Source organism: Crocodylus siamensis, chromosome 2, assembly GCF_052110815.1.
Source record: "Crocodylus siamensis isolate JL-2025a chromosome 2, ASM5211081v1, whole genome shotgun sequence".
Classification (NCBI taxonomy): Eukaryota; Metazoa; Chordata; order Crocodylia; family Crocodylidae; genus Crocodylus; species Crocodylus siamensis.
In genome coordinates this window covers 133,522,143-133,541,004 of record NC_143396.1, presented here as the reverse complement: position 1 = coordinate 133,541,004, position 18,862 = coordinate 133,522,143, and positions in this window count along the sequence as shown.

Here is an 18,862-nt window from a genome sequence, read left to right as displayed (position 1 = left end):
CACAGCAGCTAAAAGACTGATGTTGACCACAAGCCAAAGTCTTTCAAGTTTTTTCCCTCCCTGTTCTCTTGGTGGAAAATGTTAGTAGAATTTCCAGCCAGTTCTTGTAAAGCCTAGAAAATGCAAAAGCAAGAATCTCCCTGTCTTAATTTATAGCATGCACGCACATGTTCACACACCCACTTTCAAGTAATACTTTTAGACATAAACGAGATTTTAATCAAGCAAATAGCTAGAGGTGGTTAAATATATTTTTATAGATTTTTTTTTCATTTAAAATGTTGGTTTCTCCCTGAAAATGAAAAATCCCACAAAAGTATTTATTTTTTTAAAAGAAATGTTGAACTTTTAGGGTTCTTGTTTAAGTCTCTGTGCCCTGTTCCTTTATTTTTTTCTTTTTACAGATCTTTTCCATTTTAAAAAGGAAATAGAAAAGGAAAAATGGGGGTAATTAAAAAATTCTGAATTTTAAATAAAAAAGATATTCTTTTTCCAAGCCCAAGAAATGAAATTATTTTTAAAAATAAATATTTTTGCCTGATTTTAATGACATTTTGATCAGCTCTGCAAATAACTTCAGATGGCAACATCGTGAGCATAAAAATAAATTTCCCTGTATTGGAAGTGTAACTCAATGTTACAATGATTTTTATTAGACACCAACCTATTTCAAATCACTTCAGGTCATTGCTTGGCATTCATTATTCACTTAACAAAAAAGTATATCATAAATAAGTTCTTCCTTGAACCATTAATAAGTTCCTTGAATCATAATAAGTTCCTAGTGTTTACTCTTTATGTGAGTTAATACTATCTGGTAATAGGCAATGTGTATGTTGAATTCCAGAGTACTTCACAAACATATATAAAAGATTCTCTTCACCTCTGAAATTTGTCTGCAGCATTTCTTTCACAGCACACAGAAATTTTAAACAGCCAGAATTTGAGGTGAAGAATATCTTATGTAACTGAAACTCTCAAGGTGGCATTGGTAGGCAGAATGTAATTACTTGACTTAGAATATGGCCTCTAGAGTTAATATCTAGATCCTGGTGGAAGCTGCCATGGGACCTTCCGGGAGCAGAAGTAGTTAGGGCATCAGTTTATGACTCATCTAGCAGCATAGAGTCTTTTTCATCTCCAAGCAGGGTCACTAATGAGACTGCTGGAAGAATACCACCTGCTGAATCACTAACACCACTTCTCGTGGGCCCCTTTGTGTTATGTACAGGTGATGTATCCAAGACCTAGGAGGGCACAACCCTGCATAACTTTTGAAATGCAATAGTAGAACAGTATCAGGGAGAGTATAGCTTAAAGCAATTCACAGAGCAAATAATTTTCATTATAAGTGCTACATGTAAACTATCTCTTATGATGGGAATTTGTCCTTCTGCATCCATTTAGAGACACAGTTTCACTGCATTTAATTTTCCTTTGTAATCCTCATGTTTAATTTAATCCACCCTTGGGTACTTTGATAAAACCCATGACACTCACCATGCCATTTCCAGAAGTGGAGCGTCATGCCAAGAAGTATCATTTTCCAAATATAATGCTCCTAGGAGTGAGAAGAGAAGCATTGATTACCCAAGAGCAAAGGTTAAATTTCTCCTGCATTTTCATAACGTGGATTATGTCTCATGAGCAATGCCCCTCCCATTGATAATAGTTTTATTTTCTTGAGATAGCTCCAGCAACTGAAAAGTAATATTAGAAGAATATTTAATGCAATGTATATTAGCATCTGGCAACAAGGGAGGTCACAACTATGTGAGTATCCTCATCCAAATGGTCAGTTGGAAGCTGTTCCGTGGGCTGCTACAGACCAGATTTTTAGAAAATCTGGCCTAGAAGGCAGACAGAATATAGCGAGGGGGGCACAATCAAGAGGACATTAACTCTTCCTGTTGCCACTGGCAAATCATTTAACTAATGCATGCTGCATTTCTCCAGTCTTGAAGTAATTCTTCACATATATATTCTCACTCAGGGCTGTCTCACACACTGTCGCTGCTGTTCTGTACTGTTACATATATGTGTCACACACTCCTACGAGTAGGTCGGTCCATTCTATGTTGTGTTTCCCTGTTGTTGCTTCTTGCACTTTTGCTTGAAGAGCACCGAGTTAAGCCTTTTGCTTTTTAAAATGAAGGCGGCTGTCCCTGCTGCTCCCTGCTTGCTCTCACTGGGAGAAACAAAACCCTGCAATACACAAAATTGACAAGAGGAGGACAGAATGCCAGTGAGCATGATGCTGCCAGTGCTTCATCCTCAACTATCACTACCAAGTGCTGCCAGAGGGAAGGGAACCTTGTGCTACCCAGGGAGACCAGGCCAGGGGGGTGCTTTCCATGGGGGCTCAAGGAGCTTTTTTCCACAATAGAAGAATTTGATATGTCCAGACCATTGTCTTGGGGCTCTTATACAGACCAGCTCATCTTCTACCTGGAAGCCAATCAAGTCACCAAAGCCAACCAGAAGGGTACCGTGCTACTGACTATCATCAACTTACATGTTTTTTAAACTGTTTGCTTACTCGTGTCTCCAGCCAAATCCCATGATAAGTCATACAATGAAATCCTCACAGCATTAAAAATCACTTTGAACCAGCTCCATCTGAAACACTCAGAGAGTTTCATTTCAGCCAACATAATTGGCTGCCAGACTAAAGGGCTGCAGCATGTATGTCTCAGTTGTATTGTCTGTCTGAGAACTGTAATAGAGGTGCAAGTCTTGAGTTTCTACTGAGCAATAATGGGGTTTGAGATGAAGCCCTACAATACAAGCTGCTCACAAAACAAATATTAACATTCACTTTTACTTGAGAAGAGGCAATGGGGGGCTGCACTGCTCCATTCCAGGGAGATCAAAGTTTCATCTGTGAAGATGATATCAACTGAGGCTCACCAAATGCAATCCATTGTTTCATAGTTGTTAGGGGCTGGAATGGACCTTACAGATCATCAGGTCCAGCCCCCTGTGCACTAGGCAGGAAAGAGTTCTGGGATCAAATGATCCCAGCAAGATGGGCATCAGGTAGTTTTTTGAAAATTGCCAGGGTGGTTAATTATACCACTTTTGGGGGGAGCCTGTCCCAAACCCTCAGCATTTGGCTTGTTAATAAGTTTTTCCTTATGTCTAGCCTGAAGTGATCTTCAACCAGCTTGTGACTATTATTTTTTGTCCCCCCTAGGGGGCCTTGGTGAATAGATGCTCCCCCAAACCCTGATGTATCCCCCTGATATACTTATAGGCTGCAAAAAAGTCCCCCCTGAATCTTCTCTTCTCCAGGCTCTCCTTGTAAGTCTTGGTGTCCAGGCCTCTAATCATGTGTGTGGCTGTCCTCTGGACTCTCAAGTTTCTCTACATCCTTCTTGAAGTGGGGCACCCAGAACTAGATGCAGTATTCCAGTTGCAGTCTCACCAAGGCTGAGTAAAGCAGGACGATGACATCCTTTGCCTTGCTCAAGATTCCTCGGTGGATGCATGCCAGTATTTGGTTAGCTCTGCCAGCTACAGCGTTGCATTGGAGGCTAGTGTTCATTTTGTTGTCAGTCATGCTATCCAGGTCTCATTCAGTCATGGCGCTGGCAAGCAGAGCACTGCTGAGTCTGTAAGTGTGTTGTAGGTTATTTCTCCCCAGATGGTGCACTTTACATTTCTCTGTATTAAATGAAACATCAGGTTAAGGTCTGCCCACTCCATGAGCCTATCCAAGTCAGCCTCTATTGCTAGCCTGTCTTTGAGCATGAAAACACTCCCACATAGCTTCATGTCATCAGCAAACTTTGCCAGATTGCTTGTAATACCTGAATCCAAATAATTTGTAGCAGGCTTACCTTTCAGAGCTTGGGTTGAGTCCCAGGCTTGAGATTCTGCTGTTTTGATTGGTGGAGCCCATCTACCAATCAGGAGGCAGCAAGAGAAATGAAGTCAGCTCCTTTCCTGAGGGGAGGGGGAGAAGAGCTCCCCCAGACCTGACTGAACACTGCAACACTGTCAGGTCCAGAAGACTTCAGGGGTGGAGCCCTGGAGCATATAAAAGGAGCTGCGTGCCCAGCACAAGGGAAATGCGTCCGGGAGAGAGAAGAGTGGGGCATAGAAGAGCTGAGGATTGCTGCTCAGCAGGGTGAAGCAGGAGCCCAGAAGAGCCCCTGAAGACCTCCATCAGTGGGGAGCTACAAATGGCTCCAGCCATTAGGCTCTTGGTGCACAGCATGGTGCATGGCATCTGGACCCTTGAGATGCATGAGGTGGCTCGGGTCTGCAACCTTTGGCATGTGGGAGGAGAAGCAGTGCACAGACCAGTGCATGGAGCAGGATATTTGGAGCTTCTTGAGTGGCTCAGGTCCCCAACCTCCACACAAGACCAGAAGCTGGGTGCAGGAGGCGCTGCATGGAGGGTGAGAGACCCTGGGAGCCACTTGAGGTGGCTTGGATCTACATGGGGCAGCAGCCCAGTGTAGGTGACACTGCACAGAGGGTCTGGGAGCAGACTGAGCCCCGGTGCTGCACAAGGTTGCCTGGGCCTCCAATCTCTAGCACAAGGCAAAGCACCCGCTACAGATAGGCTGGCAATAGCAGAGTTAGGCAGCAGGAAAGCCCAGCAGGGAACAGAGCTCAACCTGAAGAACAGGAGGCATCCCCATGGGACTGTGAAGTAGTAAGTAAACCTGGAGAGAGGATCCCCACAGAGGAAGGACCCCCAGGTTTGTGAAGGGGCACCATGTGAGCTGCTCCTGGGTGATAAGAATTGTTGGGGTCTCCCTCTCTTTTTCTTTCCCCCCACCTCCTTTCCTGTAGTGATACCTTGTGAGTGGGGCCCCTGCCCTGGGGGGCACCCAGATAGTCTAAGGATCGCTTGTTATATTTGTAGACTGTGCCTTATAGATTATATGAATAAACTGAAGTCATAGTTTATATATTAATAAACATATAAAGTTGCCTGATTAATATCCTTTGTTCTGGGTTGTTCTATTGTTCCTTTGTATTTTTGTATAATAAATGTGTGTGTGTGTGTGTGTGTGTGTGTGTGTGTGTATGGTATAGGGTTTATCATTCTGTACATTTGTACATATATATAATCTATGTCCTTACCCTTTAATGATTTTGTTGTAATAGTAAATTTGTATATAGTTAAGTAATTGATTGACTGGGCCCAACTCTACAGGGGAAAGAGGCAGCCACTGGGCTGCTGTGTCCCTCCACAGCACACTGTCCTGCCAATAAATCCCTCAAGTGGAGAGGGGACTACAAACCCATGTACACCTGGGCTACATGTTAATAAACATTTTGAAGAGCACTGGTCCAAATAATAATCCCTGGTGGGTGCCACTGGCCAATCCATAAGGAATTCTCCACAGAAACATGAAACATGCCGAGCTACTTACCGTGCACCACAAGGGAGGTGGTTAGGATTCCATGTTCACATCCCCATGTAGATTTTGCTGGGTTATTCCAAAGCCAGATACTCTTCAATGTTACAGATTCCTTCTTCAAATGGCTGGAAGTTGCTCCACTTGCATCGATGATATGCAGTGCACCATAGTCCAAGGGTGTTATGGACTGAGGGTTATGTATATGTGTTATGCACTTCTGTCATTAGATGGGACTATATCATGTTATTATTGTCTCCTGTTAATGCCTGCTTCTGGTAAGCTTGAAATGCATTCTGTTAAATATTTTCATTTTGTGCCCTTGCGGGGGTGGCGCTGGAGGAGTGGTGGGCAGGGCCAGCAGGGGTGCCCCGCATGGTCCCCTCCCCCATCCTCCAGCTCCTCCAACCCCTTAATAACCGGCACTGGAGCCCTGCTGCTGGCACACTGCCTGCCCTGCACAGGCAGGCAGTGTGCTTCAGCACCAGGGTGAGGTCCAACCACAGAGATGCTCTGGCAGCCAGAGCATCTCTGTGGAGGACCCAGCCTCTGGTTCACTGTGCCCTGCCCCGCTTTTTTCCCCTCCGTGTTTTGTTTTTGTTTTTAACCCCTGGATATCCAGGGGTCTAATTTTGCCCTGTGCTGCAAATTTGCAGTGTGGGGAACCTTTTCCCATTCCTGTACATGCCTCTTTCAGCATCTCCAAGGGGTTTGAGATGCTGCAAGAGGCATGTACAGGCTTGTCTGAACACACCCATTGTGGTCTTTGCATCTCGAGAAAAGTAGACAGAAGAAAAAGTCTATTTGTTACTCCATTTTTTCTCTTCTGTTTTCTTCTTCACCCAGTTCTTATTTGACAAACTAAGATGAAGAAGCAGGGTCAGTCCTCTGAATGTAGGATGCCTGAAAAGATGGAGCCATGGGAGAAGATATGTTTAGGCTGCATAAATGCTTTAGGTTGGGCAGCCCTGGTTCTTGGAGGCCCCATTTTCCTGAAGGGGTAATGATCCTTTGGCCATAAAATGTGCCAGAGATGCTAAAGGATTCCTTAAGGAGCATGATTCTAGTATCAAAGTCCAACACAGAATCTAGTAGGTCTGTATATGCAACACATCAATATCACTCAACTGATTGGAAAGTTATGAATGCTGTTCATTGGAACAGGAAGAAAGATAGTAAAAATAATATTCCCAAAGAAAGGCACATTTTTTGTTGGGGGTAGTGTATATATATATATATAGAGAGAGAGAGAGAGAGAAATCTATATATCTATATATCTAGATATAGATATATATACGTTTCACTAATACACAATAATAGAAGTAGTTCAGATGTACAGCACTTTAAATTCTGAAGAGCTTCATGAGAAGACGTATAAGCCATTCTTTTCACTGCTGTCAGTTGCCTCTAAAATGAACCATTGCTGCTGTTTTAACAGCACACAATAATGTTAATCAGTTGCATAAATGTTTTAAGTCATTAAACATTTTAAACTTCAATATTTCCAAGCATTTTCATAATGGGAAGAGACCTTCCTGGAAGTCCCAGGTTGTGGATAAAGCCAATTTTCACTTCTAGGGAAATACTTTTAATTGAAAGAGATTTCCAGTAAATAAAATGCTGTAAAATGCTTAGCCGCTGAAGAAAAGTAGTGAACCTCATTATTACCCCCTTCATGTAGATGGGAAAACTTAGACTTAGACAAATATGAACATGCTAAGTTTATACAGACAACGTTATAAAAAGTCCAAAATGTAACCCACATCTCTTATCTCTGCTCTTTTCTCTTAATTCACAGTGTTGCCCACCCTGACTAGTGAACCACTAGCCTTTACATATTGTTTTTCTTAAAACCCTCCTTTCTGATGTCAGAACCTGCATGGGGAAACTTATCTTCCATTTAAAAAAGCAAGATGCTCTCACAAGTGAAGAGAAAGGCTGAAAAAAAAGTACTAGCATACCCCAAAGTCCCACCAGAAGGCAAATAAAAAGAACCCCTAAAGGTTATGTTGTAATATTATATATTTCTTAAATTAATAGCACAAGTTTTATGGCATATCTTCATCACCTCTGAACCATGCTAAGGAGCACCTCAATGAGACATGACATATCTTCTCCACAGGGTGCATCTCATAAGGTGCTCCACACGTACACCTAGCATCTCACTACAAGTACATTGCATCCATTCTGGGGTGTATCCCTGCAACACTGCTTAGTGCAATCCTGAGGTGATACTGACCTGCTCTTAGGATCATGATTTTTCAATGCTAGGGAATGCCAATATTATGCACATGAGACCACAGTAGTAGCCTGCTAAAGGGATTTGATTGGGAACCATTGGTGTAGTACACCCGTCACTAGCATTAAGCATGAAGGGCATTTCAGAGCCAGCTACTGTCAGCTGTGCTGAGGATTTCTTTGCTGAAGCTGAGGAACTGACCCAACATGTCCATGTTCTGCCAGAGACAGTAAATGCTGTTAGAAGTGACACAACCATGAATCAATTGGCAAACTTTTTTTTCTAATTGGGAATAAACCACAGAATGAAGTTACTTATCCAAACCCCTTAGCTCAATCCAGGTGGAACATGATTCCCCCAGATCTACAGTCTTTATTCTCTTTTTAAAATTGTTCCATAGTGATTCACTCAGCCATGAAAATGTTCGTGTGTGTGTGTGCATGCTCGCACACGTGTTTTTCCTGTAACTTTGCTATTCCATTTCATAGCATTTCCAAAGCAAACGGTCTTGGGAGTGTTGCTCTAAGTTACAGGGAAAGCTGAGAGAAAAGTGAGCACTTATATACAAGAATAGAAAGCTCCGTGCCAGTTCCCAACAGTAGCAAGATAAAATAATTGTTCTTGACAATTTCGCACTAATAGGTTTTTTTTTAAAAATAGGTCCTTGATATGTATTAGCTTTCTCTGGCTTTGTGGTCAAATAAAAACCATAATCCTAGCCACTACATTAGTATTATTATTTCTTTTTTGCCTCATAAACATTAGACAAATAGGTAAAACCATATGCTGATGGAAGTCTGTCTTGCAACATTGTACCAAGATTCATGGGAATCTCTTTTACACCTCTCACACACCTATTGTTTACTGAGAGCTGAGGTTGAAGTTCAGCATATATTACAATCCTTTGTGTCTTATCATACTCCCTAGGGGCATCTTTCCATGTGCTCCAGGCTTGGGGAGGGGGTGCTTGAATTAAAGTGCTTCCAAAACCTGCTCCCATTAAAGTGCCCACAGTGCCTCATGTATTCAGCATCCCATGCTTCAAAATGGCAGCAGGGGTGCTCTGACTATAGCTCATTCAATGAGATTTAGTTTAAGTGCCCCTGCTGCCATTTTGAAGTATGAAGATGCTGAATACATGAGATACAAAGGCTGATGGAGCACACTAATTAACATGCTCTAGCAGACTTGATTAATCAGCGATTACTATGCAGTCATTTAGTACTTGTATAAACAAATACTAAATAACTACACTGTAGCCCGTGTTACTGAGCAGCGGTGCTGTAGAATGGCTTTCCATGATGTTGACTGCGCAGTAATGGGACTTCTGGGTAGTACTGTCAAGTCACACTTTCTGCCATGCACTCCTGTAGTCCTGGGCTACTGCACACTCATCATGTCATGTAGACATGGCCAGTATGTCTGAAAGTCTGAACGTGGAATCTTTTAAAAATCCTTAGCTCAACTTTTTTGCCTTCTACTCCAGTGGGATATTTTAGGAAAGGCTGTAATTAAGAAAACAGAGGTGCTCTGCATACTGTAGTCTTTTATATTTATTACATCTTTTATTACTAATGAATGCTAACAAGACCTTGCAGTTCTTGGGCCTTTGCTCCTATCTGTCTTATTAAACACTGTTGGGGTTGAATCACATACTGTTTTCTGACAAAAGATGAGTTATTTTCTTTTTTAAACCAAGTATAAGCTACAAAAAATGGTTCTACTAGTTGTTGTCGGTTACTCACTATCTTTTTCTTTTTCTTTTTTTAAATAAAAAGATGTTTTAAAGATTTCTGAAAGTGATACAATTAGAAATACAAGGAACATTTGCAGGATGTTTTTAAAAAATGACTATATTAAAGGAAATGGGTACATTTTATTATAGTTCTTCCTTTAAAATCCTATAATTGTCCTGTTCTGGGAGTTCACCTTCTATTATAAGCTTCCTTTCTGTTTGTTTTCATGGATACCTGGAGAACAGAGAAATGTTAAATACTTATAGTTGGCACACTGAAACACCTATACATTTGGCCAGAATCTCTTCTGGAATAAACTAGGGAAACTGCAATGACTTTAGTGTCCTTACCTCAGTTTGTATCAGGCGATGATTTCATCCATTGTGTAGACATTCCCCATAAAGCTATGCAGAGAATAGAAATTCTCTTTCACAAAAGATTTTGAGATTTGCCTTCATTCTGAATGGGAACCTGAACATTTTAAAATTATCTTCAAACAAAAATAATGGGGAAAAGCTTGCTCTCCTGCTTGCAGGTAGTAAAATTGACCTGGTTGCCCTAGTGGAGACATGGTGGGATGAAACTTTTGACTGGGCAGTAGACATAGAGGCTATAGGTTGTGAAGAAGAGATAGGAAGGAGGGGAAAAGGTAGGGGGGTTGTGCTCTTTGTTAGGGAACAGTATTCCAGTTCTACCTTCCCAATGGGACCAGAGGAAGGCTTAACTGAGACCCTATGAGTCAAACTTCAAGGAGGGCATGGGGAGAGGGATCTGGTGGTACGGGTTTACTACAGGCCACCACATCAGGAACAAGAGCTGGATCTGGAATTCTCCAGGCAGCTGGGGGAGGCCAAAGGATGTTGTGGTCATGGGGGATATGAATTACCCTGACATCACCTGGGAGGAGCAGCCGGCCAGGTCTAGCCACTCACGAAGGTTCCTGACGTGCATACAGGAGCTACACCTTGTGCAGGAGGTACACGTCCCCACTAAAGAAAACGCCATACTGGATCTGGTGTTAGCCTCTGGAGACGACCTGGTGGGGGAGGTGCTAGTACAAGGGAGACTAGGGGACAGTGATCATGAAATGATCCATTTTGCTATTCAGAGAAAGGTGGGGAGAGTAACTAGCACAGCGCAAATGCTTGACTTTAGGAAAGCCAACTTCGATGTGCTCAGGGCAGTAGTCAGGGAGGTACTCGGAGCCCAGGGTGTAGCTAGTATGGGGGTCCAGAATAGGTGGTCCTTCCTCAAGGAGGCTATCCTTGGGGTGCAGCAGGATGCAATTCCTCTGTGCAGGAAGGCAGGAAATGAGTCCAAGAAACCTTCATGGCTGAGCATGGATATCCAGGCTGGCCTGAGGGCAAAGAAAAAAGCATACTGCAGTGAAAGCAGGGGGCAGGAACAAAGGAGGAGTGCACCTCCCTGACCCGAGCTTGTAGGGGTTTGGTAAGGAAGGCTGAAGCAGCACTGGAGCTTAAATTAGCTTCTGGGATTAAGGATAACAAAAAGTCCCTTTTCAAGTATATAGGTAACAAGAAGAAGTCTTGGGGTAACATCAGACACCTATGGGGCAGGGCAGGGCAGTTGGTGACGGACGCGTGAGAGAAGGCGGAACTCTTCAACAAGTTCTTTGCCTCCGTGTTCCTGTCTGCTGACAATAGGGTGCTCTTGGGTGACAGCGTAGAGAGGCCTGGGAAGGATGCAAGTCCCCCAACTGTTAGTTCAGACCTAGTTAAGGATTACCTGGAGGGCGTAGATGTGTCCAAGTCAGCAGGCCTGGATGACTTTCATCCGCAGGTCCTGAGGAAATTGGCTGGTGTCATTGCAGAGCCATTGGCACAGCTGTTTGAGGACTCCTGGTGCTTGGGCCAAGTCCCTGCGGACTGGAAAAGGGCCAATGTAGTCCCTATTTTCAAGAAGAGGAGGAAGAAAGAGCCTGGCAAGAGGCCAGTCAGCCTCACTTCTATCCTAGGGAAGGTCTTTGAAAAAATTATCAAGGGCCACATTTGTGAGAGCCCTACAGGGGAAGTGATGTTGAGGGGTAACCAACACGGGTTCATGTCAGGCCGATCCTCCCTCACTAACCTGGTCTCTTTCTATGACCAGGTAACAAAGAACTTAGATGTGAAGGAGGAAGTCAATGTCATCTTCTTGGACTTCCAGAAGGCCTTCAACACATTGTCCCACCCAATTCTGCTGGGCAAGCTGAGGGACTGCGGCATTGACCAATGCACAGTCACATGGGTGGCAAACTGGCTCCAGGGGCGCATCCAGAGGGTGGTGGTGGACAGGTCAATGTCAGCCTGGGAGGGTGTGGGCAGCAGAGTCCCCCAGGGCTCAGTCCTTGGGCCCGTGCTGTTCAACATCTTCATTAGTGACCTGGACAAGGGTGTGGAGAGCACTCTGTTCAAGTTCACTGATGACACCAAGCTGTGGGGCACAGTGAATACACCGGCAGGCAGGGACTGCATCCAGGAAGACCTGGATAGGTTAGAGGAGTGGGTGGATCTGAACAGGACGTGGTTCAACAAGGACAAGCGCAGAGTGCTGCACCTGGGGAGGGGTAACTAGCACTATGGTTATAGGTTAGGGGCTGACCCTCTCAGCAACACAGAGGCAGAGAGGGATCTTGGAGTCAGGACTGACTCCAGGATGAATATGAATTGCCAATGTGATGAAGCAATAGGCTCAGCCACCTGCACCGTCATACATCAACAGGGGCATCACTAACGGGTCCACCTCTATGTGGCGCTGGTCAGGCCGCAGCTGGAGTACTGTGTCCAGTTCTGGGCACTGCACTTCAAGAAGGACATGGAGAACCTGGAGAGGGTCCAGAGGAAGCCACTTATATGGTTGAGGGCCTCCGCGGCCAGCCCTATGAGAAGAGGATAAGGGACCTGAATCTCTTCAGTCTCCGCAAGAGGAGATGGAGTGGGGATCTTGTGGCTGCCTACAACCTTATCAGGGACCACCAGCAGGGACTTGGGGAAAGTCTGTTCACCAGGGCCCCCCTTGACGTCACCAGGAACAATAGCCGCAAGCTGAGGGAGGATAGGTTTAGGCTGGATATTAGGAAGAATTACTTCACTGTAAGGGTGGCCAAAGCCTGTAATAAACTTCCCAGAGAGGTGGTGCTCTCACCTTCCCTGGACATCTTCAGCCAGGATAGGCACCTGGCTGGGGTCTTATGACCCCTGCCACCCCCAGTGCTCCTTCCTGCCCATGGCAGGGGGTCAGACTAGATGATCTGTCTAGGTCCCTTCTGACTCATTGATTCTATGATTCTATGATAAGTGTCATTTTGAGCGCTTGAAACATTTCATTGTGGGCAAATCAAGACGCTTTGCTCAATATTTCCTTTCAGTTTTCACTTAACTTTTTTATTGTGGCTATCATATATGTATATTGGCATGCAACTCCTATTCCACTGTGTTTCCATCATTTGTGCAGCTACAGTGTGGGTGTACGTGTGTGTGTGCACATGCACACATGCACATGCCCATTAGATATACCTTATATGATGGGCTGAAATGGGGCAACTCCATCGCAGTAAATGCAACTTCATTACTTTACAACAGCTGAAGATTTGGTTTACACACCAAGATATACATTGACCAACAAAGTGTCTAGATTTTGTTGCCATGGGCAACTCATTGCTAAAAGTGACATCAGCATGTTTCAAGTAGAGGTGGTCTACCTGTGTCTGCAAAGTCATGTTGCCAATCTTGATGAGGAAAAGTTCTGGGCCAAGCAAAAATAAAGTTAAGCCATAATAAGAAGCATAAGTAAAGGCCGAAAAACAAAGGGGCCTTGAGATAAAACTTATCCGGAGACAGCTAGAAAAAAACACGTTTAGTCTAGCAGGACTCCAGGGTGATTTATTGTCAGACTGCCAAGAATGTATTAAGGGGGAGACTTCGGTGTGTCTTTTTCTCACAAGTATATAATGGAATATGGACTCTGCAGCTGCAGAGAATTAGCTGCCCTTGCTTCTTCTCCTGTGGCCACATACAAATAAAGTGTTCTGTTAGCCAAACAGTGATCCTGTCATGATTTCCACATCATCCTGGGGGCTTGTCCAGGATGTGTCCTCACACAGACCGCCCTGGGAAGGACCCTCATCTCGGCTCTTCAACTCTGTCGCTCTGAGAAGGCTCTCCTTGACCCAGTTCTTCGGCTCTGCAGCTTTGACACTCTGGACCCTGCTTGGCTCTGAAGGAAAAGTCCCTGGCCAGGGTTAGTACCTGTCTGTTTTGGTGTCTGTAAGTCCTAGGCATGATAATGGGTAGTGGGACCTCTAAGGTCCCACAGCAGGATCCCGCCTGGTTCATGCATTTAAAATATGGGCCCTGGTCAACTCAATACTTAGCAAAATGGAATCAGTATACCAATGATGACCCTAAGTTACTCTGGCCCTTAGATGGGTCCTGGGATCATCAAATTTTCAAACACCTCTGGGGAAATTTGGAAAGTAAGCACCCTGTTTAAATAGAAGCCTGGTACCTATGGGAAGACGAGTCCAAAAAGCGCAATAAGCGCTCCCTTATGGCTTCCTATAAGGAAAATGAGGAAAAATTTAAGAAACAGATTGATCACCTTCAGACTCCCTGATCCGATTCATTCTTCGGAATCGCTGCAATGCTACCACCGACATAGACACAAAGGGAGCCACTGTAAGAAAGATTACTACTCGCCAGAAAGGAAACCTTGCTGCAGCACAATATCTTCTCCGAGAGTACCCTGTGCCGGGGGGGGATGATCTGTGGTAGTCCACGTCCCTTTCTCACCCTCAGACATCATTTCCTGGTCAACTACTTTCCCTAAGCTCTGTGAAGACCCTACCGGGTTTGCTCAAAAGCTTAAAACCCTTTTTGAGGTCTGTAAGCCAAATTACAGTAACATTCAGATGCTCCTCAGTGGTCTTCTCTCTGGAGACCAAAGGGATACCCTCCTCAAAGAGGCCCATTGGCCTGCTCAGGATCCCGTCAATGCCGGTCTGCAGGACCTCTATAAACAGGTCCCTAAGGTTTCCCCACAAAAGACAGACTGATCCAAAATTTCTATGTGTAAACAGAAGCTAGAAGAACACCCTGCTCATTACTATTCTCACCTGATCCAAGTCTTTAAGGCACATTCTGGCAATGAAGACCCAGAAGCTAATCTCTCTGGTCATCCAGACCTTTGTTTTAGGGCTGTTACCAAAGACTTCTGAGCCCCTGCAGGCCGCTGTAATTGGATGGGGAACTAAACCCACCACAGAAATTCTGGCTGCTGTCACTCATTTCTATACTAAATCTCAGCAGCAAAAATCAAAGGCTCAGGAAAAATTGATAGCTCTCCAAATCAGAGACTTTTAAGGTGACCCCAGACCCCGGCGCTCTACCAGACCGTTTCGCTCGACCCGGCCACCCAGTCCCTTTGACATTCCTAATGATGTCTGTCGCTACTGCAAACAGAAAGGTCACTGGAAGAATGAGTGCCCCCCCGGGACCCCCGCTCTCAGCTAGTGCCCCTCCGCTTCAGCCAGGTGCCCGCTGAGCCCCACCACCTGGACCAGCTCCTCTCCAGTCCTTCGAAGGTGAAGATCAGTGTTAGGACAGCCGAGAAAAACCCAGAGACTCTAGCCCCTTGTTTTCTACCCTTTCTGATGCTACAATACCTGTTACTGTGGTAAAACAGACTGTTCCCTTTCTTATTGATACTGATGCTTCTTTGTCTATGCTTAGTTCTGATTTTGTTTCTAAGGTTCCAGTTTCTGATAAAGTAATCACTGCTGTAGGTATTGGGGATCAATCTAGTGACCACCCTGTTACGCAGCCACTCTCATTTACCTTAGGTCCCCTTACTGAGCAACATGCCTTTTTGTTAAGTCCTTGTGCTTCTGTAAACCTGCTGGGGTGAGACCTCCTGTGCAAGTTATGAGCCACTGTTCATTGTTCTCCAGATGGGGGTTTTCCTTTCATTACCCCAGACCCAAATTCCTGCCTTGATGATGACACTAATGGAACAGGAACCCGAGCCCAATTCTTCCTTATTGCAACAGGAACTATTGGCTCACCTTCCTGAGTGCTTTTGGTCCCACTCCACAACTGATATGGGACTTCTTAAGAGTGCCATCCCAGTTTCTATCAAGGTTAAACCAGGAGTGTCTTCCCCATCAGTCCCACAATGCCCGCTGTCAACTGCTGCCTCTCGAAGCATTGCACCTATTATACAATGGCTCCTAAAGCAAGGATTTCTTGTATCTACTCGCTCCAGTTCTAATACCCCAATCCTGCTGGTCCACAAACCAGGGAAATTCACCCCTGAAGGATTGCCTGTTTATCGGTTTGTTCAAGATTTGCGTGTTATTAACAATTTTGTGGTTTCCTTGACAGCTGTGGTGCCCAACCCTGACACTGTTCTTTTTCAGATACCTGCTTCTGCCTCTTGGTTTTCTGTAGTGGATCTCTGTAATGCTTTTTTCTATACCAATTCACTCTGATTCTCAGCATCTTTTTGCTCTTACTTACCAAGGCTGGCAGTATACCTTCACCCGTCTGCCTCAAGGTTTCCGTGACTCACCCACCATATACAGCCAGCTTCTCAAGTCTGACCTTGATACAGTCCAGCTGCCTCATGATTCTGTGCTTGTTCAGTATGTAGATGATTTGCTCCTCTGCTCTGACACACTACCTCATTGCCAAGCTGATTCTGTTGCCCTTTTAGAACAACTTGCTGAGCAGGACCACAAAGCCTCCCGCTCTACGCTCCAATTCTGTTGGGCTTCTGTTAGCTACCTGGGCTATACTATTTCTCACGGTACCCGTCACCTGTCTCCTGATCGCCTTTCTGCTATCCTTTCTCTGCCTCGCCCACAGACTAAATGCCAGCTCTGTGGTTTCCTAGGTGCTGCAAACTACTGCTGACAGTGGATTCCCAATTACTCTGGACTTTCCAAACCTCTAACCCTTTTCACCCGTGACTCTTCCCCTGATTCACTACCCTGGGATGAAGGCCATGAAACTGCCTTCTGCCACCTCAAGCAAATCCTTTCCTCTTCTGCTCTTGGTTTGCCTGACTGTTCTAAGCCATTTACTCTTTTTTGTCATGAACACCGAGGCACTGCTTCTGGTGTTTTAACCCAGCCTTTTGGGCTTTCTCCACACTGTCCCATTGCTTATTATAGTGCCATCCTCGATCCAGTTGTTCTGGATTTCCCCCTTGCCTCTGCACTGTTGCTGCTGCTGCCCTGCTTGTTTCTAAAACTGATAACCTTGTTCTTGGACACCCCCTTACTGTTGCTGTCCCTCATGCTGTCCTCGCCCTTCTTCAGCATGGCAGGACTCAGGACCTGTCCCCCAGCCACTTAACCCGCTATGAGGTGGTCCTGCTGGCGGCAGACCATGGGACCCTTGTTCGCCATAACCCCCTTGTAACATGAGTGCCGCTTTCGGAGCCCCGCTGGGCGTGCGGCTCTGGTCTCCTGTAGTGGGCCAACTGCCCGCCTAATCTTGCCTGCCACGTCTTGATCCTGCTCATAATTGATGAAGGATTTAAAGTAGCAGGAAGCTGCCCAATCTTGTGCGCACCGATGACAGGGGCGCCGTCTGCGGCTCCTTTCCTGCCCCTACACCGCAGCCCAAGCCTCGCAGATGGTGCTGGTATGCCCTCGCTAGGGCCATAATATCAAGTCCTGGCCCTCTGCTTGACTTCGGGGTTTCTTGACGCCCCTTCTCACTCTCGGGGCCCCTCCCTGCCCCCTCACTCTGCTCCTCACCGCTCCTCACCACTGGGGCTCTTTGCTGCCTCTTAATTCAGGGGCTCCTCGCACCTCCTCGTCGGGCTCTTCGTGGCCCCCTAACTCTGGGTTTCCTCGTGCCCCCTAGTCGCGGGTCTCCGCTGCCCCCCCTAACTCAGGGCTGGGCCAACGTGTCCCCCCGAACAAAGCTGTGCCCTCTTTGGCACCATTCGCTGTGCCCTCTAGACACCAGGAACCCCCAGATTACTGGGGAGCTCCTATGAGGCCTCCTCGCACCCCTACAGCCTCGCCCGGTCCTCCGGTGTAACCATAAGCAAACACAGAAGTTAGCCCGTCAGCTACAACATAACCCAAAAGCCTACTGGCTTGTAACCTCAAGCTCATAAACCCCATGCTGCTCCATGTGAGCTTTACCTGACCTCCGTCAGAGTGCCCTTGCCCCTGCATCATTGCAGTCCGTCCAGGTGGTCAGGGTCCAGCCCTGGCCCCGGGCTGCTCAGCTCGCCCACAGAGCTCCTGCTCCTGTGGCTGCTAGAGGGGAACTGCCCTCCTGGCCTTCTGCCTGGGCTTAAGAAGGGCTAAGCTCCGCCCCTTCCTGGCTCCAGGCTTCCCTGGTCACCCTAGCAACCTGCACCAGCACAGTCTTAGAGACTGGCAGTTGTGCTTCCCCTTTTCTGCCACCAGGGGCCTCTCCTGAGCCTTTTATCCTCTCAGTCACAGGACACCTGAGAGCCCTGCGACACCCTTCAATCCTGCCTCTCTTTTACGTTCACCCTCTGATGGTCAACCCCATGACTGTACCCAGCTTGTGGATTTTGTTTCTCTTCCCTGTCCTGTTCTTTCTGATACCCCTCTGACTAAACCCGACTTTGTTCTTTACGTGAATGGTTCCTGTTTTCGAGATAGTCATGGTGTTCTCTGAGCTGGTTACGCTGTCTGTTCTGGCTAGTCTGTTGTTAAATCTGCTCCTCTTTCTGTTACTAGTGCTCAGGCCACTGAACTCATTGCTCTGACTCATGCCTGCCACCTTGCTGCAGAACAATCTGCTAATATCTATACCGACTCTCGCTATGCTTTTAGTGTCTGCCATTCTTTCGGACAGATCTGGAAGCAGCGAGGTTTCCTTTTGTCTGCTGGAACTCCCATTTCCCACCATCATCTTATTACTGCTCTCCTGGATGCTATTCTTCTTCCCTCTGGCCTTGCTGGCCTATGGTGCAAAGCGCACTCTGTTGCTGATGATCCTGTGTCTCTGGAAAATAACAGGGTGGATGCCACGGCCAAGACCGCCACCTTGTCAGAACTTTCAGCTTCAGTCCTTCAGGCAGCTCTCTACCTCTCTTCCCCTGTCTCCCCTGACCTCCCCTCCCTCCAGGATGCCCCCCTGGATGCTGAAAAAGATGCCTGGATTTCTGCGGGCTGCTCTTTCCATTCTGATTCTCTATGACGACACCCATCTGGTCGCCTTGTAGCCCCCTGGGCCCTGTTGTCCCTCTTAGCCCAAATGGCCCACTCAGTGGCCCACTCAGCCAAAGGGGGGATGATGGCCAAGGTAGACCATCACTGGTATGCCCCAGGTTTTTCTGCGGTGGCAGCCCATTTTTGTCGCCAGTGCCTGCAGTGTCAATGCCACAACCCTGGCCGACCACCCCACCAGCCACACACATTCCACTGGCCTTTGGGCCATTATCCCTTCTCCCACCTCCAGATGGACTTTATAGAGCTGCCCAGGTCAGGACCCTGGAAATATGTGCTGGTGTCTGCC